Source organism: Carettochelys insculpta, chromosome 33 (genome assembly GCF_033958435.1).
Source record: "Carettochelys insculpta isolate YL-2023 chromosome 33, ASM3395843v1, whole genome shotgun sequence".
Taxonomy (NCBI): Eukaryota; Metazoa; Chordata; order Testudines; family Carettochelyidae; genus Carettochelys; species Carettochelys insculpta.
The window spans coordinates 1566383-1590907 of record NC_134169.1 but is presented as its reverse complement, the minus strand read 5'-3'; the positions used below and the strand labels follow the sequence as shown (position 1 = coordinate 1590907).

The 24525-nt window shown below is 55.8% G+C and overlaps 5 non-coding genes across 5 annotated transcripts; 2 read left to right on the top strand and 3 right to left on the bottom strand.

The window, feature by feature from the left end:
• Positions 1-1730: 1730 nt before the first annotated feature.
• TRNAI-UAU (transfer RNA isoleucine (anticodon UAU)) lies at positions 1731-1823 on the bottom strand. Its single transcript is given in 2 exon segments — positions 1731-1766; positions 1786-1823. It is a non-coding gene; the product is annotated as a tRNA-Ile (tRNA).
• Positions 1824-12182: 10359 nt separating this feature from the next.
• TRNAV-AAC (transfer RNA valine (anticodon AAC)) lies at positions 12183-12255 on the top strand. The gene has a single exon. It is a non-coding gene; the product is annotated as a tRNA-Val (tRNA).
• Positions 12256-12806: 551 nt separating this feature from the next.
• TRNAP-AGG (transfer RNA proline (anticodon AGG)) lies at positions 12807-12878 on the bottom strand. Its single transcript has one exon. It is a non-coding gene; the product is annotated as a tRNA-Pro (tRNA).
• A 2767-nt stretch (positions 12879-15645) lies between these two features.
• TRNAI-AAU (transfer RNA isoleucine (anticodon AAU)) lies at positions 15646-15719 on the top strand. The gene has a single exon. It is a non-coding gene; the product is annotated as a tRNA-Ile (tRNA).
• A 4436-nt stretch (positions 15720-20155) lies between these two features.
• Positions 20156-20237, bottom strand: TRNAS-UGA (transfer RNA serine (anticodon UGA)). Its single transcript has one exon. It is a non-coding gene; the product is annotated as a tRNA-Ser (tRNA).
• Between the last annotated feature and the right edge of the window lie 4288 nt (positions 20238-24525).

Here is a 24525-nt window from a genome sequence, read left to right as displayed (position 1 = left end):
GAAAAACAGTAACAGGGAACTTGGAAATGGCAGAGATGCTTCATGACTTCTTTGTTTTGGTCTTCACTGACAAGTCCGATGGAGGAATGCCCAACAAAGTGAATGCTCGGGGGAAAGGGGTTGGGTTAGAAGTTGAAATAAAAAAAGAACAAGTTAAAAATCACTGAGGAAAAAGTAGATGTCTGCAAGTCACCAGAGCCTGATGAGATGCATCCTGGAATACTCAAGGAGCTGATTGAGGAGGTATCTGACCTTTAGCTATCATGTTTGGAAAATCATGGGAGACAGTTGAGATTCCAGAAGACTGGGAAAGGGCAAATCTAGTGCCCATCTATCAAAAGAGAAATAAGAATAACCCGGGAAACTACAGGCCAGTCAGCTTAACTTCTGTGCCAGGAAAAATAATGGAGCAGACAATTAAAGAAATCATCTGCAAGCACTTGGAAGGTGTTGAAGTGACAGGGAACAGCCAGCGTGGGTTTGTAAAGAACAAATTATGTCAAACCAATCTGATAGCTTTCTTTGATAGGATAACGAGCTTTGTGGATAGGGGAGAAGTGTTAGATGTTGGATACCTAGACTTGAGCAAAGCATTTAATATGGTCTCGCATGATATTCTTATAAAAAAAACCTAGGCAAATACAATTTAGATGAGGCTATGATAAGGTGGGTGCACAACTGGCTGGATAATTGTACTCAGAGAGTAGTTCTTAATGGTTCTCAATCCTGCTGGAAAAGTAGAACAAGTGGGGTTCCTCAGGCTCTGGTTTAGGACCGGTTCTGTTCAATATCTTCGTCAACGATTTAGATATTGGCATAGGAAGTTCGCTTCTTAAGTTTGCAGATGATACCAAGCTGGGAGGGGTTGCAACTGCTTTTGAGGATAACTCAAAATGATCTGGATAAATTGGAGAAATGCTCTGAGGTAAACAGGATGAAGTTAATAAGGACAAATGCAAAGTGCTCCACTTGGGAAGGAACAAGCAGTTTCACACACACAGAATGGGAAAGGACTGCCTAGGAATGAGTACAGCAGAAAGGGATCTAGGGGTTCTAGTGGACCACAAGCTAAATATGAGTCAACAGTGTGATGCTGTTGCAAAAAAAGCAAACATGATTCTGAGATGCATTAACAGGTGTGTTGTGAACAAGATACGAGACGTCATTCTCCCGCTCTACTCTGTGCTGGTTAGGCCTTGGCTGGAGTATTTTGTCCGGTTCTGGGCACTTCACTTCAAGAAAGATGTGGAGAAATTAGAGAGGGTCTAGAAAAGAGCGATTCAAGGGCTAGAGAATGTGACCTATGAAGACAGGCTGAAAGAACTGGGCTTGTTTAGTTTGGAAAAGAGAAGATTTGAGGAGGAATTTGATAGCGTTTTTCAGATATCTGAAGGCGAGTCGTAAGGAGGAGGGAGAAAACTTGTTCTTTTTGGCCTCTGAGGATAGAACAAGAGACAATGGACTTAAACCCCAGGAAGGAAGGTTTAGGTTGGACGTTAGGAAAAAGTTCCCAACTGTCAGGGTGGTCAAACAGTGGAATAAATTGGCGAGGGAGGTTGTGGAATCTCCACATCTGGAGATATTCAAGAACAGGTTACAGAAGTGTCTATCAGGGATGGTGTAGACAGTATTTGGTCCTGCCATGAGCTCGGCGGCCTGGACTCGCTGGCCTCTCGAGGTCCCTTCCAGTCAAAGTATTTGATGATTCAGTCAACCAGGTGAAAAAGCAATGCTCCAGGTGAGGTTTGAACTCACAACCTCAGCATGTCTAGGGCAGTACTGCTCTATAAGTACTGTGCGCTAACCCATTGCGCCACTGGAGCTGTGTTTTTAGGGGGGACCCAGGTGACTTAGGGGTCAGGTCATATTTCAGCAGCAGGACCTGTTTCGACAGGTCACAGCCCCTCACCTCCATTGCCTCCATGGTGCCAAATGCTGCTGTGGCCTTGGGACCCAGTGGGGGAGTCACAGAGCAGAACCTGTCTGGGGGGCCAGTGTGGGGCAGATCACAAACCCTCTCCAAGGCTGTGACATGGCATCAGGATCCTCCCCCTCTTTACACTGGGGCAGCAGCTTGGGGCCCATCCCCACTTACCCCCTCTCAGCCCCCTTGGCTGCCTCTCCTCCAACTCCAGCTTGTGCTTCTGCTATTCCACACAGCTGCTGTGGGTAAGGCACTAAAAGGGCTCCTCCACTGAGAGGAATAAGGGGATTTAGAAAGGAGTTGGGTCTTTTCCAAAAGGGCCCCCGTGTAGCCGTGCCGAGCCACGTGCTTTGGAAAGCAGCGCTGTCAAAGTACCTGTAGTGGGTCAGTCTGGCCTCCCGCAGACCCGGAGGCCGGGGAAGCTATGCAGAGGCCCTGGTGGGCGGGGCCGGAGTCAGGAGACCAGAAGCCCGCCCCTCAGAGGGCGGGGCCAAGGGCTAGAAGAGCCAAAGGCGGGACGCGGGAACCATTCAGGGCTGGGCCTCCGGGCAGGGAGGACGTGCCTGCACGAGCTCCCCGGGGACAAAGGGAGAGGGCCTGCGGCCGCCCGGCCAGGCCAGAGGAGCAGGCCCCCAGAGGCTCCACGCAACCCCGGGTCCGTATGCCCCAAGGAGACTACCCGGACTTACCAGACCTACCAGGACCTTCCCGCCGGTGGAGACCCCCTGCCGTGGAAGAGGCCCCAGGAGCGGGTTGCCCCCAAGCCCCGGCGGACCCCTACAACGCTGAGACCCAGGACCGCCCTGCATCTCCTGTATTGCCACCGCCTGACTACCCTAACGACGTGGTCATGGACGATTGGCCGGGGCCCCCACAGGTGGATGACCCAGAGGAGACCGACCTAGGAGGACCCCCCGACCAGATGGACTGGGACCTGCTGCCAACAGAGGGTGAGGTAGGAAGTGGCCCGGGGAACGTCGCTCACGAACCAATGGCAGTGTGTTGCGGTCTGGATCCCCACTGCCGGGGTTGCATGTGAGCGACCCCCAGGGCCCCGGGCCGGGTCGCAGTGGAGTGGGAGGGCCTGCGACCCCCTACCCCCATCCCTGACAGGGCCAGCCCCCGCTGAGCCTGTCTGTAGACCCTTGTGTTGCTGCCCCGCCCCAAACTGAGGGCTGGGCCGGTGCTTAACTCTTGTGAACTGCTGCCCCGCCCTGGACTGAGGGCTGGGGGCCTGTACGGGGGTAGCGGTGAGCCGCTGACTGCCCGAACTGAGTACGGGCTGGTGCCCTAACCCCCCTCTTTTGTTGCCGCCCGCCCTAGACCAAGGGGCTGGGCGTCACAGGACGTGTTACACGTGGTGGAGAATGTGGGTACCCGATCCCCACCCCTGACGTAAGGGGTGAGGAAGTGGGCGCAGACCCACGGAGGGGAAGGTCCCTGGACAGTGAGGGCAACTGTCCGCTATCTTTTTTTTTTTTTTTTTTCTCTCTCTCTCTCTCCTCTTTCCCTCTGGTGCTTGTGTTGTGGGTTCTTGTCTTGCTGCTAACTCTGCTTCCCCAATGGAGGTGGACAGGTTACTGCAGTATTTGGCGGAGAGCCAGCAAAAGCAGCAAGCTGCCCAACTACAGCAGCAGCAGCAATTACTCCAGCAGCTGGGAGCCCAGCAGCAGCGGCTCCTGACGGAACTGATGGCGCAGAGCCAGGAGCACCAGCAACGGTGCCTGCAGCAGCTGGCAGCCCTGGTGCCGTTACCCTCCAAGCCACGGCAAGAAGCTCCTGGGGAGGGCCCAGCGTCGGCCCCGCCGGTACGCCTGGCGAAGATGGGCCCGCGGATGACCCGGAGGCCTTCCTGGTCACCTTCGAGCGGGTGGCAGTGGTGGCCAGGTGGCCCCAGAGCCAGTGGGCCACATTACTGGCCCCTTATTTGACCGGGGGCGCCCAGAGAGCCTATCGGGCGTTGTCGGTGGAAGACGCCCGAGATTATGACCGGGTAAAGGCAGCCGTCCTAGACGCATTGGACGTCAGCCCGGAGACCTTTCGCCAGCGCTTCCGGTCCCTGACCTACCCCCCGGGAGCCCGGCCACGGTGCGTGGCACAGGAGTTGAGGGACGCGTGCCGGCGGTGGCTGCAGCCGGAGGTGAGAACCTCTGCAGAGGTCGTGGAGCAGGTTGTGCTTGAACAACTCCTCTGCATCCTCCCACCTCGAGGACGGGCTTGGGTGCGGCGCCACCGCCCTGCCACCGTGCAAGTTGCTGTGGGCCTTATGGAAGACTTCCTAGTGGCGGAGGAGCCAGAGGCACCCACGGGCCTGGTCCCATCGTCCTGGCCCCTGCGTCGGGGAGCTGGGAAGCCAGAGGAGCCCCGCTCCAAATCGTCCGGCCAGCTGCGGGACCCACCCAATCCATGTCGGACGACGCCCCTGAAGCAGGACCCCGGTAAACCCCAGGGGCAGATGGAGGGGGCTACTAGCACGCGACCACCAGATCCTAAGGGGCGCCAACCCGCGGTAGGACCCTGCTTCAGTTGCGGTCAATGGGGGCACCTCCAACGGGACTGCCCGGAAGGCATCTGTAGCTTTGGCCGAGTGTGAGCGGCTGAAAAGAGGGCGCGACCTCCTCAGGCACCCACAATTACAGTCCCAGTCCTCGTGGGAAACAAAGCCGTGATTGCTTTAGTGGACTCGGGGAGCAGCCAGACTCTAATACGCCAACGTGCCGGCCTGGAGGCTGACCCCGCTCTAGGGACTATCCGGCTCCAATGTATCCATGGCGATGTGCGCCCTTACCCCAGCGCACGAGTGCCCCTGACGGTGGCAGGGGTGACCCATTATCTGGTCGTCGGCCTAGCCCCCCAACTAGCGTACCCTGTGGTGTTGGGTCGGGACTGGCCAGGCTTCACAGACATCTTCCGGCCGGCCACGGGACCCCACGAAGAGGCAGCCCCTGTTCTAGAAGGGGACACGCCCAAGGACCCACCCGAGGAGAGTGTGGAGCCGAGCCTGGAGTCCCCAGAGGAAAGACCTGCTGAAGGCCCAAAAGGGACCAGCCCCGACGACGGGGCAACCTCAGACTTTTGTCGCGATCAAAAAGACGACCCCACACTAAGTCGGGCCTATTCTCAGGTGGCGGCCATCGACGGGGTGGCGACAAACCCCCAGCTCATGACGCAATGGCCCCACTTTGAGCTACGCCAGGATCGGCTCTACCGGGTGAATCGGGACCCCCAGACCCAGGGCCAATGGGCACAGCTTTTGGTGCCGAAGTGCCACCGACGGGCCGTGATGAAGCTGGCCCATGACATCCCTGCTGCAGGCCATCTGGGCCAAGAGAAAACCGTGGCCCGAATACTGTCCCGATTCTTCTGGCCCGGGGTCTACCAAGATGTGAAGGACTATTGTAGTTCTTGCCCCGCGTGCCAGCTTGCTGCGCCCCCGCGGGTCCCTAGGGCCCCTCTGGTTCCAATGCCAGTGGTGGGGACCCCGTTCGAGCGGGTGGCTATGGACCTAGTGGGCCCACTCCCTAAGAGCGTAGCCGGCTATAAGTTTGTGTTAGTCCTCGTGGACTATGCCACTCGCTTCCCGGAGGCAATCCCCCTGCGCAATATCACGGCCCGCACCATCGCGGGGGAACTAATGAAGATCTTTGCCCGGGTAGGATTACCACGGGAACTGCTTATGGACCGGGGAACTAACTTCACATCACGCCTGATGAAACAGGTCTGTGCCCTCCTAGGGATCAAACAGTTACACACCTCCGTGTACCACCCTCAGACAGATGGCCTGGTCGAGCGATTCAACCGCACACTAAAAGAAATGATGCGCAAATTCCCCCCAGAAGACCTGCGACGGTGGGATCAGTTGTTGCCCCCCTTGCTTTTGGCCATCCGCGAGGTTCCCCAGTCCTCTACGCGGTTTTCGCCATTTGAACTGTTATACGGACGGTGTCCCCGGGGAGTCCTTGACCTGGTGCGAGAGGTCTGGGAACAAACCGCGTCCCCCTCAAAAGGACTGCTGCAATACGTCCTCCAGCTCCAGAAGCACCTGGAACGGGTAGAGACTCTCGCAGAGGAAAATCTGAGAACTGCGCAGGTGTCCCAGGCTCGATCGTACAATCGGGAGGCATGGAGCCGCAGCTTCGAGCCAGGTGACCGGGTCCTGGTCCTACTGCCGTCCAGCGAATCGAAGCTGTTGGCTAGGTGGCAAGGACCCTACGAGGTGGTTCGAGCCGTAGGGCCGGTCACCTACGAAGTCCGCCAACCCGACCGCCGCAAGAAGACACAGCGGTACCACATTAACCTTTTAAAACCATGGCGGGACCGGGAGGGCTTCATGATAAACCCCTGCCCCCCGGAACCCGAACTAGGACCCCAGGTGCCTCATGGGGAGGAACCTGTACAACCGGCCCTTGGGGCAACGCTAACAGGGGAGCAGCGGAAACAGGCCCAGTGCCTCCTCCAGGCGTTCCGAGAGAACTTCACGGCCCTCCCAGAACACACCTCCCTGGTCTGCCACGTCATCTGCACGGAGCCAGGGAAGGTGGTTCGCGACGCCACACGTCCACTACCCTTTCGAATGCGTGAGGTAGTAGAGGAGGAGGTACGGGCGATGCTGGCTCTGGGAGTCATAGAGCCATCCCAAAGCGAGTGGCGCAGCCCCGTGGTGCTCGTCCCGAAGCCCGACGGCACCCAGCGGTTCTGCATCGATTTTAGGCGGGTGAACGCAGTCTCCAAATTCGATGCGTACCCGATGCCCCGCGTCGATGAGCTGCTGGGACGTCTGGGGGCCGCCCGCTACTTTAGTACCCTGGATCTCAGCAAGGGGTACTGGCAGATCCCCCTGACACCTTCCTCACGAGAGAAGACTGCCTTCGCGACCCCATCAGGCCTATATCAGTTCACCCGGATGCCTTTTGGTCTCCATGGTGCCCCGGCGACTTTTCAGCGGCTTATGGACCATCTCCTTCAGCCCCACCGGGACTATGCCGCGGCCTACCTTGATGACATCATTATATATAGTCGTCACTGGGAGGAACATCTAGACCGGGTGGCCGCGGTCCTTAGGTCTCTGAGGGCCGCGGGCCTAACAATGAACCCAAAGAAGTGTCGGATTGGTTGGCAGGAGACGACCTACCTTGGGTATACCATAGGAGGGGGCCGGGTAAAGCCCCTCGTGGGCAAGGTACAGGCCTTAGCGGCCTGCCCTCCCCCCAGTACCAAGCGACAGGTACGACAGTTCCTGGGACTGGCAGGATATTACCGACGCTTCATCCCTGAATTCGCCTCAGTTGCAGCTCCCCTGACGCAGCTGTTAACGAAAACCCAGCCACAAAGGGTGGTGTGGACTGCGGCTGCCGACAAGGCATTCCGGGCACTAAAACAATGCCTAATACGGGAACCAGTCCTCTACAGCCCCGACTTCACTCGTCCGTTCATCCTGCAGACGGATGCCTCCGGTGTAGGCCTGGGAGCTGTCCTGTCCCAGGAGGTGGACGGAGAGGACCACCCTGTAGTTTACATCAGCCGGAAGCTCTTCCCCAGGGAACAGCGCTATGCCGTGATAGAAAAGGAGGCCCTGGCGGTGAAGTGGGCCTGTGACGCCCTTAGGTACTACCTGCTGGGCGCCCCCTTCACCCTAGTTACAGACCATGCACCCTTACAGTGGCTGGCGCGAATGAGGGATACGAATGCCCGGACTATGCGGTGGTACTTGGCACTGCAACCATACGCCTTTGACGTACGTCATCGGGCAGGTAAGGACCACATAAATGCAGACTTCCTGTCCCGCCTGGGGGAAATGGAAGAGCCCGCCCCCATGGCATGGGAGACGGACTTGAGGGGGGGAATGTAGTGGGTCAGTATGGCCTCCCGCAGACCCAGAGGCCGGGGAAGCTATGCAGAGGCCCTGGTGGGCGGGGCCGGAGTCAGGAGACCAGAGGCCCGCCCCTCAGAGGGCGGGGCCAAGGGCTAGAAGAGCCAAAGGAGGGACGCGGGAACCATTCAGTGCTGGGCCTCCGGGCAGGGAGGACGTGCCTGCACGAGCTCCCCGGGGACAAAGGGAGAGGGCCTGCGGCCGCCCGGCCAGGCCAAAGGAGCAGGCCCCCAGAGGCTCCCCGCAACCCCGGGTCCGTATGCCCCAAGGAGACTACCCGCACTTCCCGGACCTACCAGGACCTTCCCGCCGGTGGAGACCCCCTGCCGTGGAAGAGGCCCCGGGGGCGGGCTGCCCCAGAGCCCCGGCGGATCCCTACAACACTCAGACCCAGGACCACCCTGCGTCTCCTGTATTGCCACCGCCTGACTACCCTAACGACGTGGTCATGGACGATTGGCCGGGGCCCCCACAGGTGGATGACCCAGAGGAGACCGACCTAGGAGGACCCCCCGACCAGATGGACTGGGACCTGCCGCCAAGAGAGGGTGAGGTAGGAAGTGGCCCGGGGAACGACGCTCACGAACCAATGGCAGTTGTGTTGTGGTCTGGATCCCCACTGCCGGGGTTGCACATGAGCGACCCCCAGGGCCGGGTCGCAGTGGAGTGGGAGGGCCTGCGACCCCCTACCCGCTCCCTGACAGGGCCAGCCCCCGCTGAGCCTGTCTATAGTCCCTTGTGTTGCTGCCCCGCCCCAAACTGAGGGCTGGGCTGGTGCTTAACTCTTGTGAATTGCTGCCCCGCCCTGGACTGAGGGCTGGGGCCTGTACGGGGGTAGTGGTGAGCCGCTGACTGCCCGAACTGAGTGCGGGCTGGTGCCCTAACCCCCCTCTTTTGTTGCCGCCCGCCCTAGACCAAGGGGCTGGGCGTCACGGGACGTGTTACAGTACCGCAGCTGGAAGCATCCTAATGCTAATGAAGCGCTGAATATTCAATTCAGCACTTCATCAGTAATCTTCAAAATGGCCATTTCAAAGTTGTGGCCAAGTGTGGCACAGCCCAAGTGGATGGGAGAGCCGTCCCCCACTCACATGAAACCAGCCTCCCTGAGTGATGGCAGCTCTGTGAGTGGGAGAAGCCAGGTCAGTAGGGGGAAGCTGTGGTGTGCACCGGGAGAGAGAAAGTTTAATAAAACCCCATTTGTAAAACCCCTGAGGGTGGGGACAGAAAAGGGAACCTGGGGAAGGAGGGTTTGTTCAAAGGGGCCGGAAGATCAGTGGCAGAAGCAAGAGTGAAATGTGGGGGTAGGTCAGGGTTTCGGTGTTTGACTGTAGATCAAGTGGTCTTGTTTCAAGTCCAAACCCCTCCTTTAAAAGGCAGCTACTTGTGTGACTACAGCTGTCTCACCTTTCCCTACACACTCTGGATTTCTACTGCGTGGGGCGGGGGTTAAAATGGAGACCAGCCCTCAATGTTTGCCAGAGCCATTGCATATATACCTAGCAAATCCCTCCCTCAGTTCAAATCTGGCTAAACAGGGCAACTGACTGTTGACACCGATATGAGGAATTTTGGGTCTCATTTCTCTAAAGATCAGAGGGGTAGCCGTGTTATTCTGGATCTGTAGAGCAACGAAGGGTCCTGTGGCACCTTATAGACGAACAGAAAAGTTTAGAGCATGAGCTTTCGTGAGTTAACTCACTTCTTCAGATGCTTGTCAAGCATCTGAAGAAGTGAGTTAACTCACGAAAGCTCATGCTCTAAACTTTTCTGTTTGTCTATAAGGTGCCACAGGACCCTTCGTTGCTCTACATTTCTCTAAAGAGGTTCTCATTCAGAGTCCATCAAATGTATCACATTCAGCAATGAAGCAGCTGCACATTTTGTAAATGTGTGTGGACAGAGGATGTCAATTTTGTAGGAATTCACAGCCAGGGCCATTATGTGCTTCCTCACCTCCATATTCGTACACAAGCACCAACATCCCTCCCCATATCTGTATTTCTGTTAATTCTCTGCAGGCTGGTTATTATAAAGCTGTTTCAAAACTCTGGGGGTTTCAGAGAGTCACTCTCCAGCCAGGTGGAGGGGGCAGCGAGAAGGTATGGGCTCAATCTCTCAGGGAGAAGAGGGGTAGAGATGGGGTAGGAAGGAGTGTCCTGAGAGGTGAAACAGCTGGAGGGTGGCATAGAGTGCAGGGTGCCAGCTTACAAAAAGTCTCAGCGCTGCCCAAAAGAGCTAAAATTTGCCAATCGCATTGTGTAAGTGGCACCACACAGGATTCTGAAATCTGAATTCAAATGTCTGTGAGACCTGCTGGAGCTGTGGTGGTTTGTCCTCAATCTCTCTCCCTCCACGGGCTGGGCTTTTTTGCACACAGGTGTATCTGAGTTAGAGCTCCTCATCCTGCTAAATGAGTGAGGCCCACTGGAGCTCGGCCTCTGGTTGGGCTGACTCACCCACATGCCTGTAACAGGTTGGGGCTCTAGAACTCATCAGTCTGTGTTGAGATGTCTGAGGTTGTGTTTCCCATAGCTTCTCCTTCGCCTGCATGATTGGTGGCGGTGCCTGTACCTGGAGCAGCCAGGCTATTTCCATTGCAGGCATGGCACTTAAAGGAAGGAGCATGAAGATCAGGCTAAAACATCAGGGAACTGAAGGTGAGAGAAAGAGTCCCTGAGTGGGACGTTTGAATGGAGACCTGCCCCAGGCCCAAGCTGTAGCTGCATCTATTGCTGTTAAGGGCAGAGAAACATTCATTCCCCCTGAGCAAGTCTCCTTTCCCAGATGGGCACTGCCCAGCCCACTGCTGGGAGGGAGCAGAGACCCTGAGGCAGCCTTGGGGACAGGCCCTTCCCTCAGAGGCAGCTGCCCATTTCACAGGCTGCCCCCTCCTTGCCAAGGCACCACACCCCTGGCTGAGTTTGGGGCCCTGCTGAGCCCCAGGGAGCAGCACACAATTCGGCTGCCTTTGCAGACAGGTTGGGCCCTGTCAGGGTAAATGAAATCATCTCACCCCTCCACTGGCAGCCTCCCCTTGGGGCTGGGGCTCAACAAAAGCAGTTCCAACCCTGAAGATGGGATTTGAACCCATTCATGCCAAATACAAGGGATTAGCAAACCATCACCTTCGCCACTCAGCTAAATAACCCCACCTGCATGGTGGGTTTTCATACCCACCAAAATCAGTCCTGCCAGGAACCTTCCTGCCACTCGCTGGCTGGCTGGGCACATCGGATGGGCTGGTTTGGCCCACCAATGCTACGCTCACTCCTGTCCCCTGCAGTGCGGCTTGCTGGGGTGAGCAGGGCCCCAGACACAACCAGGTTGCATTGCCGCAGCCAGACATGGGGACAAGGTGGGGCAGCCCTGTCTCAGCTGCAGCCAGTGACATGGGCAGCTGCCTCTGAGGGAAGGGCCCATTCCCAAGGCTGGCTCAGGGGCTCTGGTCTCTCCCAGCTGCTGGGCTGGGCTGGGCTGGGCTGGGCTGTGCAGCGCACAGCTGGGAAAGGTGTAGACACTTGCCCAGGGAGGATGAATGTCACATTCCCTTCTCTCTGACACTGGGGGCAAGAGATCAGCCTGCAGCACCAGCCACAGGGCCCAATGCAGGTCTCCATGTGGATGAGTCACCCTGGGGCCCCTGCTCAGCGAGGCCCAGAGAAAGTCTCTTCAACGCACTGTTTTCTCCTGCTGCCTGGTTAGCTGCTGTTTACCTCAGACCTTGTCTCCACTTGGTGCAGCTTATTATGAATTCTGAGCCTCTCCTCCAAAACAGTTGCAAACCCTCCCAGCTTGATCTCATCTGCAAACTCCACGTGTGCTTGGAGAACACAAGGCCAGGCACATCTGGGGGCATTGTAAAGTCTCCAGGCAAAGTTAAGCCATTCTGCTGGGCTGGGCTCATGCAGGTGAGTTGTGGCTCCCCTGTTTAACAATCGTAATGTCTGTTCAGCAACACCCACCAGGTGTTGCTCACCTCCCTTGTCTCTGGCTCTGTCCAGCTAACAGCTGCTGCCTCACAACCCACAGCTTAGTTCATTTCTTAACGTTTCCTGTGCATTGAGGATTGTCGTATGTCGAGATGAAAATGACTTTCAGCAGCTCCTGACTTTTTGCTGCTCTCTCTCTGGGCTGCTTTCTGTGCCAGATCCCCCTGACACACACAGCAGGGAGATGGGAGTTACTGGTTGCTCTTCCCAGCTCTAGTACGTCACACTCCCCTTGAAGCCCAAGGCATAATTCCTGGGTGCAGCTGCAACCCTCTGCTGGAGCAGCTGAGTGTGTGAGGGGCTCCCCCCATTTCTCGAAGGTTCTCCAGCCATGTGTGCCAGGGCAAGTGGTGCCTTGTGGATCGAATTGTGGGGATGGGAAAGGTCCTTGATAAGGGCTTCTGTAGTGTAGTGGTTATCACGTTTGCCTAACACGCAAAAGGTCCCTGGGTCAAAACCAGGCAGAAGCATCAAAGTTTCAATTACTGTGTTTCCCCCTTATGCTGGATGGCTCATCTCCTTGTGCCCAGGCCAAACACTCTAATAAGTCTGACTCTGGGGTGACATCAGCTGAGTATCCCCTTTGCTATTGGTGTAGGGTCCCTGCTGGGCTGCAACCAGAGGGAGGGAGGGAGCACCTGGTTTCCACCAACTCCACTGAGGGCATAGATCTGGCTTGTGGCAGGGAATGAGAAGATGGTCTGGGTGACTGGGAGTGACAGAGAAATGAAGGACTGTAGCTCAGAAGGGAGAACAGCCAAGTCATCCAGACAAAAGGGGGAGGGGGAGTCAGAAGCTGGACAGTTGTGGTGTCTACCAGCAAGAGGGGCTGCCACAGTGAACAGGAGGGGTGTAGTCAGTCAGTGGCAGGACCATATCTTGACAGAGCTGATGCTTGAGCGGAGCCATCCAGTAGCAAGTGCCTGTTCCATTGCACTGAGCAAATGAAGAGAGGAAAATCACATAAGAGGACATGAGCCACTGACCTGTTGGGATCAGCTATTGGACAATGGTTGAACAAGGGCTTGTCTGGGATTTGAACCCAGGACCTCTCCCACCCTAAGGGAGAATCATACCCCTAGACCAACAAGCCCTAGTTCAAGAAGGATGCACTGGGCTTTCCGCAGAATCAGGTTTCAATAAACCCCCAGTGCTCTGATCAACACTACACCTAACTTCACCTTTCCAAGGTCATTTCCAAGCTCCCCTCACAGCTTTGAAGCAAGAAACCAACTACACACTCTGGACAGATTACAAACCACATTCTGTGTCAGAAAAATGTCGGCAACACCAAGTCAGAGAGAGCAACAAACACAATCTTTGGGGGGAGCATCAGGGAGTTCAACTCAAGACTTCCTGCTCCCTGAGCAACACTTGGCCTTGCGAAACAAACCCGGCTTCTGAGAAAAAGCAAACGTCACTTCTCACAGTTTTAGACAAAAGTAAACCAAACAGCCCCACACACCAGCTGCACCTGACTTCACCTTGCCAAGGACTTCCCCACACTCCCTCCTGGTTGGAGTGAGATTCACGAGCTCAGGGTGCTGGTGCGTCTGGGCTCAGTCCTCACCACTCTTTACCTGCCTGGTCCATGTGACTCCACCCAGAACAAGCTCAGCTTGCTCCCATGCATTACAAGATCCAAACACCATCAAAGCTGGGCAGGCCCAGGAGCTGGGGCTGGCAGAAGTCAGGTGTGTGCAGATAGCAGAGCTTCATCTGGTATTTCGAAGGAGGAAGCAGAAAGAGCAGTGAGACGACTAAAGAAAAACAAAAGCCCTGGAAATGATAAGCTCATGGAAGAGATGATCAAATACAGCAGAGAAAGTATGATTCAGTATGACTCAGGAAACACACCAACTCTGTAGCGTCGCAAGGAAAGAAGGAAAGGCCACTAAGGAATGGACAAGGTCCGTGCTAGTGACAGTCCAGAAGATAGGAAGTGCACAGAAGGATTGCACTAATGAGTCATCTGGGCAAGGTGCTGATGATGATACTGGTGGAGAGACTGAGGTCACTGCTCAAAGAACATCTAGCAGACGAGCAAGCAGGATTTGGGAAAGATAGAAGTACCATACAGCATAGATAGGCACAGAGATTAATAGCGGAGAAAGTTTGCTGAGCAGCAATGCGTGTAAGGCAATACGGAGAACTGAGAATGGTTAAAAGAAAACACACAGCCAGGCACTGTGGCATGAGGAGATCATGAACCCCCATCTCTGAAAGGAAAGGGAAGGTCACAGTTCGTTCCATGCATGTTCCAGCTTCCCTCCCATCCCTTGGCTCTGCTGCATGTCCCACAGTTCTTCTGGTGGTGGCCACACGCCTTCGGGCTCAAGGACCCATCTTCCTATTATCAGCCCTCTTACCAAAGCAATAATCTAACTGTGACAGTGAAGAAAACTACCACTTAGCTCTTTCCCTCATACAGGAATGTGTTCGTCTTTAAGGTGGTACAGAACTGCTCGTTTTGTGATGCTCCAACGAGCTCGGCCACCCCCTGAGACCTCCCCCAGTCTGACCTGGGGAAAATAATTAGCTTTGGTTTGGCATTATGAGGAGGAGATTAAATGTTGGAATCTTGTCGCAAAGAATTTTGTCCCCAAATGTATCTGTAACCAACCAGGCTCGGGTTCCCCAGAAACGAGGCTGCACCCAGAAGGCGAGGGCTATATTTGGTTTATTGAAAGCGCGTGACACCCGCGGCGGGAGCCCCGGAGATGCCGCAGTCACCAGTGGGGGAAAACCCGACGCGTCGGAGCTTCGCTCGGGGACAGGCTCTGTAACAGGCCTCCTAACTCTAGCTGATAAGGCTGAACTCATTAACATAAGATTGACTAAAATTGCCGATGCATTCCTGATCACTACCTCTTGTGGCCGACTGCCGGCGTAGCCTTGAAGTCTTGGCAAGCGCGCCTTGTTTTGGGCAGGATGAGTTGTTTTGCAGCGTGTAGCCTTGAAGTATTGGCTGCATGCATCTGTGTAGGATTCCTCGAAGGGTTCACAGAGGGGTCGGACTGCTCTTATGAGACCGTTACAAACTCTTCTCGCACCCCACAGCACCAATAATGTGACAATACTGAGCGGCCTCGTGAGGAATTTAAAAAATAAAATAAATAAAAATTAAAGACTAAAAAAGGAAAGCAAAACTGAGGCAGAAGGGGCTTCTGGAGGGAGCGTTTCCTTCTGTAAGATCCCCGTGGGCCGCGCGTCTGAACGTGTATTGTGGAGTCTGGAAGAGCTTCTTCTGGGCTCCAAATCATGCGCCCATATGCTAATGAGGTACAGAACATTTCCATCCATGCCCCATTCGCATCTCCTGGACAGCTCATTATTACGCCACTTCTGGAAGCAGCAGCACATGGAGACAGAGACGCAGGATCCCCCCAGGCAGGGGCTGCACCCACGGGCTGTCTCTGTTCTGACACAGCCCCTGGGCAGGGCCCAAGGTTTCAGCTGGTGACTGTGCAGTGCAGAGGGAGGGGGAGGCCGGGTGCCAGCGGGGAGAGGTGGTAGGTGTGAAGGGGAACCCGGGCAGGGCTTGTGGCTGAGGGAGGAGAGGAAAAGGGCAGTGGGGGGGTTGGCAGGGTCTGAGGGGACAAGGGGATCAGGGCTCTGGGGAGGGGTGGGAGAGGCAGGATCTGAGGGGACCCACTGCAGGGCCCAGGGCAGCTGGCAAGGGGCAGGCGGGACTGAGGGAACCCCGAGCTGGGCTCAGAGCAGTGGGGGGTGGGTGAGAGAGTCTGAAAGGGGAGGCCAGGCTGGTGGGGGAGGGGAGGAAATCTCATTCAGTGGCCAGTGGCCCTGCAGCTGCCTGTTGCTCATTTCCAAAAAAGCCCCTTGTGAATCCCTTTGCAATTGGCCGGCTAGCTCAGTTGGTCAGAGCGTGGTGCTAATAACGCCAAGGTCATGGGTTCAAGCCCCATGCTGGCCATGGGTGGGTCTTTTCTGCTTTTCTTCGACTGCTCTGGGCAGGAGGCCCAAAGAGCTGAAGGAACCAGGCTGAGAGGCTGGCAGGGAGCAAGTCAGAGTCACCACCCCAGGCTAAGGGGGGGGCTGCAGAGTGGGTCTGGGGTTGGTGAGGTTCCGCAGCTCTGCACCACACACCTCCTGCAGGAAGGAGCAGCAGGAGCCCCCTGCCAAGGACACAGCCCCGACAGCAGCTCCATTGGCTTTCTCAGCTCCCCACCTCCCCCCAAAGGCCTTCTGGCCTCACAGGCTCCCTCCCTGGACACCTGCTACTGCAGCACCACAGGCCCAGGTAACTCACCAGTGGTGCCAGTCCCTGCCTGCCCTGCTCCTCTTCCTGCCTGAGTTCTGCTTCTTCACTCAGGTCCCCCAGCTGCTGCTCTGGTGGGCAGAGGGCTGGGGAAGGCAGAGGAAGGGCCCTTGGGGTTGGGGTGCAGAAGCACAAGGAGCAGGCCCTGGAGGAAGTCCATGATGAGCAGCTTTGGCCATGGGAGCTCAGGAGAGGGGCAGAGAGGTAGAGGTGACAGGATGGGTGGGTGGGTCTCTGCAGAGGTGAGGTTGGCTGGCAGCCCTTGGGGGAACAGGGAGAGGCCTGTGGGGAGGGGAGGAGAGAGCAGCAGGCAGCTGGTGGCAGAGCTCAGGGGAAGAGGCAGAGCTGGGATAGGAAGAGGTGAGACGGGAGGAGGAGCAGAGGTGGCCTCAGAGGGAGCAGGCCAAGCAAACCAGATCCCCTCCCACTCCTCGGGACCTTCCAGCACTGGCACCAGCCTCCCCAGTGCAGCTGTCACAGGCCACAATGGACATTCTCATGCTTTACATGATGCTGACAGGCCCTGACCAGAGAGGTGCAGAGTTATTTCAGAAGAGTTTATTCCAGAATTATTCCTCCAAAATAATCTAGTTCACAATGACGCCTTCACGCTGCAAGGAAGCCCTGAAATAAACAAAACATGTTTCATCATGGCAGGTCCATGCACAGCAGAGCCTGTCTGTGAATAGAGACCCTGGGGCCATGTTGAGGATATCGCTGCACAGCAGCGTTGGTTTGGAAGACACTGTTCTTCAATAACTTACCCATCTCCACCTGGCTGTAAGGCAACATTTCTTTCAAGCCCCCGGAAAGATTAAAAGGGTTAATTATTCTTTGACAATAAGCAGCCTGCAGAGAATGAAGAGAAATGCAGGGACTGGGGAGCTTGGTGGTGCGTGTGTATGAATATCGAGCTGAGGGAGGACGTAATGGCCTTTGCTGTGAATTCCCAGAGTAATTGACATCCTCTCAACACACACATTTACAAAGTGTGCAGAGACCTTTCCTGCTGGAAGTGACGTATTGGATAGACTCTGAACGAGCACCTCTTTATGGAAATGAGACCCAAAATTCCTCATGTCAGTGTCAAATGTCAGTTTCCCTGTGGAGCCAGATTTCAGCAGAGGGAGGGGTTTGCTAGGTTTGTCTGCATGGGCACTGACAAATGTTAAGGGTTCATTTCCATTTTCAGGATCCCCGTACTATAGAAATCCAGAGCATGTTGGTTAACGTGAGACAACTCTTGTCATACAAGTGGCTGCCTTTGAAAAGGGGAGCATGGATTAGAAAGAAGATCACTTCATCTGAAATCAAACACTCTGCCACTGGCCTTCACCCACATTTCACTCTTGCTTGAATCACTCATCTTCAGGTCCCTGTCGGACAAACTCTTTTTCCCCAGGCTCCTTTTTCTGTCCCAGCCCAGAGTAGTTTTTCAAATGGGGGTTGATGAAACTTTCTCTCCCCAGGTGCACACCACAGCTTCCCCACTGACCTAGCTTCTCCCACTCAGAAAGCTACGATCACTCAGGGGCCGTGTCTACACTAGCCCCAAACTTCGAAACGGGCATGCAAATGGCCACTTCGAAGTTTACTTATGAAGCACTGAAATGCATATTCAGCGCCTCATTAGCATGCGGGTGGCAGCGGCACTTCGAAATTGACGCGCCTCACCGCCGCGCAGCTTGTCCTGATGGGGCTCCTTTTCGGAAGGGCCCCGCCTACTTCGAAGTCCCCTTATTCCCATCAGCTGAGTGATCTAAAGCAAATGAAAACAGAACATGGGGTTGAAGACACATGCTCCGTGATTCATATTTCTGGTTGTTGCACACTTTCCTCAGGGAGGCGTTGGTGGTGTAGTGACTAGCACAGCTGCTTTCCAAGATGTTGGTCTGGGTTCAATTCTCAGGTTTAGTTCTTTTCTTTCAATTTCTCTGTTGGAAGTGGAGAGAGGAGATGTCCTGCTCCTTGGTGAAATGGGAGGTGTCGTGGCTTTTTCAGCTGTGATGCTTGGTGTGAGCCAAGTTCTGTCAGCTAAAGGTTGTGGATAGCTTGTGTGCAACCCACCCCACTGCCTTGTGGTTTATCCAGGGAAGGAGCAAGGCTGAGGGAGTAAACCCTGACAGAAAATCCCGAGGGGAGTCCTAAGGCGGTTCTGTGCCAACTTCTGGCATTGACCTGGCAGTTCCTGCAGCTGAGCTGGTACCAGACGTAGAGGTCATCCTCTCCTTTGGACGATATCAGTAAAGCCGAGAGGGGGACGCTGGCGTCTGGGCAGCCCAGCGTCCCAAAAATTGCCCAGGCTCGCACCTGGAGAGGTTCTCCACCATCTGCAGTAGCTTTGTTGATTTTCAAAAGGCATTTGACAGGATAGATCAGAAAGTGACTTGGGCGCTGTTGGAGTCACAGGGAGGGGATAGCAGACTGATCGGTTGTTGATAGGTATCAACAACAATGCTCAGGCAGTGGTAAGAATGGTAAGTGGTGAGGCAGTGGTAAGCCAGCTCCTCAGCAGCTCTCTCACTGCTTCCACTTATGGGACTCAGTGTGGCAGTGGAGCAGGGGACGTGGCCTCAAGAGGTTTCTCGCCTTCGAATGAGAAGCAGAGAAAACCCCCAGTACTGCAAAGGGGCTATTAAATGAGCTCCCTGCAGCACAAGGATGAGCACCATTTGGAAGAGGGAAACTGCTCCACACACAAGCCTGATTTACCCCTCATCTTCTTTGGCAAGGCCAGAAAGGTAACGGCTCAGTGGGAGCAGCCAGGGCTCATGCCTGCCCAGCGACTGCTTCCCAGAGTCCAGTTGGAGCCAAACCATTGCTCAGAGCAGCCAAGGAGAAGGTTGCAGTCTGTGGGCAAAGGCTGCACAGAGTGAGTGTAGAGCAAGTAGGACCACACAGGAACTCAGACCACCAATGGTCTCATCTGAAGTCCAACACTGCATCCAACTGGCCACACAGAAAAGCGGCGCCTGAGCCCTCCTTTCCGGCAGGCAGATGTTCTGCTTCTTATGCCATTTTGCAATGAGCTGAGACTCTCTGGGCTCCCATCAGTAAGTGGTGAGGACAGCGGCTCGGCGTTAGAGGAACCTCCCAGAAATCAGCCTGCATCCCCCACTGGTACACAGCCCTCCCAAGGACCAAACCCGAAGGGGCCTTGCTGTTGTGTTCACCTCAGCTGCCCTGAGGGAGGTCACTGCTGTGGCTCAAACCTTCCTGCCCTCACACCCCACTGTGCCAGACCCTGAATGGCAAGTCCAACCTGGTATGGGAGTGGAGAGGCTGTGTTAATAAAGGGGGGGGTCCTTCTAATCTGTGCTACCTTCCCCCACCAGCAGCCCCCAACCCTGGCACTGCACCAAGTGGGATGGAAAACTTTAGTCAACTATGAACCTCCTTGTCACCCCAATATTTTCCACTGGGCCTGGCCTGCCCCTGCCTCAGCCACTCACTGGCCTGGCCCACACCCCTCCCCATCCAGCAGCTTGAACTCCCATCTCCAGAGACAGCTGTGACCAGAAGACACTATCTTAGACAGTTCAGCCAAACACCTCCCAGCTTTTACCCTCTTCACCCCACAACCCCATCTGCCCACGTTGCACCTGCCTCTCCCTGCTGTCAGGCTCTCCCCTCAGGGTTCCTCTGCCCCACTTCAGGCTCCCCCCAGCCCTACACTGTCAGTGGGGCTACGAGGGCCATGGGCCAGGCCCTTGCCACTATTTGCTGCCTGAGCAGAGCAGGAGGTGGCCCCGGGGGAGAAGGTGGGGCAGGGACTGGTGGAGGCAGACACCAACAGACACTGGGGGATGAAGCAGACAGGTGCAGGCAGAGACAGAGCAGAGCAGGACAGCATTGCAGAAGCAGAGCAGAGTGGGGCATGGGAGAGACGCCTACTTGTCTGGAGCTTTGCTCACAGCAGGTGGCAGCAGCCAGCTTGTGCTGGAGCAGCGACCACATCACAACTGTGGCATTTCTCCCCCCGAAGCAGCCAGCCTTTGGGCAGCAGGTTTAGGGACCCAGCCGCTTGCATTTGCCACATGCACAGAGTGTGCCAGGCTGAATTGCCCTAGGTGGGGGTAAAGCTCAGGCTTTGCTGTAAGCAGGGTTTGAACCCACGCAAGGAAACCCTATTGGATTTCAAGTCCAACACCTTAACCACTCAGTCATCACAGCTCTGACCCCTTCTGTGTTTTGTTATCGTGGATACTGGACAATAATGAGACAATGTCATTGGCAATACAGAATTCAAACAGTAACCTGGCTCCCAGCAGAGCGGGGATTTGGGGATCTCTGTGCTCAGCCAGGTGCAATGGCACAAGAGAGCACCTTGACCATTCCCCAGCCCTCTGGAGGGAACGGGAACAGCTCTGACCTGGAGGCTGGATTATAAGGGGAAGTCAGGACCATGGACAAAGTACATGGCTGGGATGCAGCGCTCAGGATCCCTTCCCCAAATACACGTATCTACTCCTCATCGGACACTGTGTTCTGCTAAAGCTGCCCGGCTCCCTCCAGCATGGGCCGAGCTCAGGGACATGTGGTTAACCTGCCCTACAGATGTGAGGTCAGCAGGTCCCTCCCACCAGCTGGCTCCCGCACTCAGTGCATCCCAGGGAGTGAGCCCTGGTGCCCTGGAGTGACCCAAAGCAGGGCAGGGCTGGGTGGGATTCTGTGTCTCTGGCTGTGTTCCCTGTCACATGCTGGAGTCACTTTCCATCAGAGCTTTAGTTTGCTCCCTACAAGCCGTTTGGTCTGTTTCTCTTTGAGCCTCTCTGTCCATTGCAGCCAGTGAAGAGAGCACAGTCAAGCTGGCCAAGGCTGTTGGCTGATGTTTTTGGTTCATTAATTACAAAACTGTTCCCTGTCTTGCTAGAGGGTTTTGCAGGTTCTCACTTTCAGGAACTCATAGGAGCAGGGGATGCTCAGCCACAGACTAGCCACAGAAGCAGAAATCCCTGCCAGGGTAGAAATGAGTTGCTGTGTTTGTTGCTGAGTCCAATGGGGGAACTTGTGTGATATCCAGAGCCCCACAGAATCTCACCTGGATTCTTCTTCCTCTCTGCTGAAATGCCATCACCTGGGGGGCACTTGTCATAACACGTGGGTGGGTTGAACTAGCTACGGGAGTGGGCAGAGGACTAAGTGCTGCATTTCAACAGCTCAGCTGGTAGAACAGAGGACAATAGGGAGTCTTCAGCCAGACGGCCCTGCTCAAAGGTTTCTCGCAGGGAAAGCTGTAAAGTCACCCCCACCCCCAGGGGATTTGCACTGGGCTGGTAATAACCCAAAGGGGCTGTGCGGAGGGTCACAAGTGGGACTGAAGGGCAGAAGGAGACAGAAAGGGAAAATGTTCTGCTAGTTACACTGCAGCAAACGCTCACCCTGACGAGCTCCAGCCGGGGCGGCACAGCCCATCCCCCCACGCCGTGAGAGACAGGAGATAACTCTGCCCCACAGCTGGGGTGTGAAGAGGGAGAAAGGAGGGTGTGGGGAGCACAAAGTGAAAGTGAGGGGGGGACTCAGGCTGAGGGAGCAAAGGGGGGCAGGACTCCAGGCTCTGCTGGTGGGATCCTGGCACTGGGGCAGGTGGGGTGGGAGGAGGGTCGATTGGTGGAGTCTGATCTGCACACGGCAGAGGGGACAGGAAGCGAAAGGGGTTTTTTTGTTCCTCTCATCCGCAATGTCCTCTCAGCAGCAACTCCAGCTTCTCTCGGGCGCAATGTCTGTGCTGGGGAACGGGAAGGGGTTGTTGTGGGCATCCATCAGAGTGGCTCGGCCCCCACAAAAGCTCATCACTTGATAAATTTGGTTGCTTGTCTTTAATGTGCTCCAGGACGGCTTTTTGGCTGACGACACAGACTAATACAGGTACCTCTCTGTCAGGACCCACAGCTCAAGCCAGGGGGGCACCAAGGCTTAACTGGCTAAAGCACCTGCCTTGTAAACAGGATATCCTGGGTTCAACTCCCAGTGGTGCCTCATTGGACGTCTTGAATCATGTTTTCCTACATGGGTGTGGGGAACCAAAGAGCCCTCCCTGGGCAATCCCAGTCATGGCTGGGGAAGGCAAAGGCTGATGGGAGAGGAGCATTGGGAAGAATCCAGGCACAGACAAGAGCTCAGGCAAACGCAGCTGAAACTGGTGTTGGGAAGGTGGCTCCTCTGGCTACAAAAACAGAGGCTGATCCTCCCAGCCCTGTGGCTCTCTGGAGCTGCTTGTGCACAGAGGGTGACGGTGCAACCTCTGCAGGGCAGGAGAGGGAGAGTTACTCTCCTCTCACATCCCTTTGTTTGTCACTGACAAAACCCAAACCAGTTAGGAGAAAAGTCCCAGAGAGGCTCTGTGGCTCCCCTGCCCATGGACCTCCCAGGTAAGGGGAGATTAGGAAAGCAGCACCCAGTGGTGCCTGGACAAATCTTTCTGGCTGCCTCTCACCTGCTTTGCAGCACCTCTGGGCTGTGCTGGGGAGTTCAGAGCTGCAGGAGGCGGCTGCCGTCCTTCTGGAGGAAGAAGTAACAGACACTGACAGGTGGGCAGCTGAGGTGGCTGCAGAGTGGAGCTGCGTCTACACGTGCCGGCTACTTCGAAGTAGCGGCACTAACTTCGAAATAGCGCCCGTCACGGCTACGCGTGTTGGGCGCTATTTCGATGTTAACATCGACGTTAGGCGGCGAGACGTCGAAGCTGCTAACCCCATGAGGGGATGGGAATAGCGCCCTACTTCGACGTTCAACGTCAAAGTAGGGACCGGGTAGTCGTTGTGCATCCTGCAACATCAAAATTGCGGGGTCCTCCATGGCGGCCATCAGCTGAGGGGTTGAGAGACGCTCTCTCTCCAGCCCCTGCGGGGCTCTATGGTCACCGTGTGCAGCAGCCCTTAGCCCAGGGCTTCTGGCTGCTGCTGCGGCAGCTGGGGATCCATGCTGCAGGCACAGGGTCTGCAACCAGTTGTCGGCTCTGTGGATCTTGTGTTGTTTAGTGCAAGTGTGTCTGGGAGGGGCCCTTCAAGGGAGCGGCTTGCTGTTGAGTCCGCCCTGTGACCCTGTCTGCAGCTGTGCCTGGCACCCTTATTTCGATGTGTGCTACTTTGGCGTGTAGACGTTCCCTTGCTGTGCCTATTTCGATGTGGTGCTGCCCAACGTCGATGTTGCCAGCCCTGGAGGACATGTAGACGTTATTCATCGAAATAGCCTATTTCGATGTAGCGTTCACATGTAGACGTAGCCTGGGTGTGAGGAGCACGGGAGGAACCCCAAAGCCCTTTGTCTGTTACTAAGGCAGGGAGGTGATGCCCTTGATTCTTGTTATTCACCAGCAGGTCTATGGAGCCAAGGGCTCAGCATTAGGTCCTGGGCCACTGAGCACTGGGGAATCCCATTCACAGTGTGTGTTGCCTCCTGGCCCTCTCCTGTCCCAGACCTGCCTCTGCAGAGACACCCCACACTAGTGAGCAACAGCGTTGGCCTGTGCTTGGAGTCTGCCCAGCACAGGAGCTGGGGGGGCAGCAGGCTCAGCTGTGCTAGAAGTAGCATCACACAAGAGGACTGGAACTCAACAAAGCTCAGCAGGATGGTGCCTATAAAGGCTCAGTGAGGATGGGATTCAAGCCCTGCAGAGCACAATGGATTAGCCGTCCATCACCTTCACCACTCGGCCACCTCACCCAACATGCCTGGAACTTTTTCATATGTCCCAACTTCAGCCCTGCCAGGAACCTTTCTGCCACTCACTGGCTGGCCGGGGACACGGGATGGGCAAGTTTGGCCCAACAGGGCTGTGATCACTCATGTCCCCTGCAGAGCTGCTTCCTGGGGTGAGCAGGGGACTGTGGTGCCCTGCCCTGGGAGCAGCACAGCTCAGCCCATGTGTCCCTGCTGGGTGGGTACAGAGCAGGGCCATGGGCAGGGTCTGCAGCCTTTGTGTCTCCTCCTGACATGCTCTGCTCCTTTCCAGCTGCTCCCTTAGCACAGCAGCTCCAGCTGGATTGGCCCCTTCTCTGCCAGGTCAGTCTGTGAGGGGCCGATGGGAGGCAGGTTCAGGAGCAGGCGTTGGCTGGGACTGAACATGTGGGATCAGGCAGGGGCACTTGCCTGGCACAGCTTCTGTTGGCTGAGGAGCAAAGATAGCTCTGTGATTCCCAGCCAGTGACATCAGTGAGGGAAAAGCCTTCAAGTACATGCCAGGAGAGAGTTTCTGTGCACGAGCAGCAATGCATCTGCTCGGCTCTCCTGCTGTACAACAGGGTCTGGTTCAACGTCTTCTGTCACAGGGGTGCTGGGCTAATCAGAGAGAGAGGTTACAGCAGAAAGAGGTGAGCCCCCAGAGGAAGCAGCTGCACTCACGCCTGGGACTTTCTATATCAGCTCTTCCAGATTGCGAATGAGACGTGCAAGATTTAAGTCTGCACCTCATTTGCATTTCCTATTGGCCACATTTCCATGCTGCTTCCTAAAGGGCTGG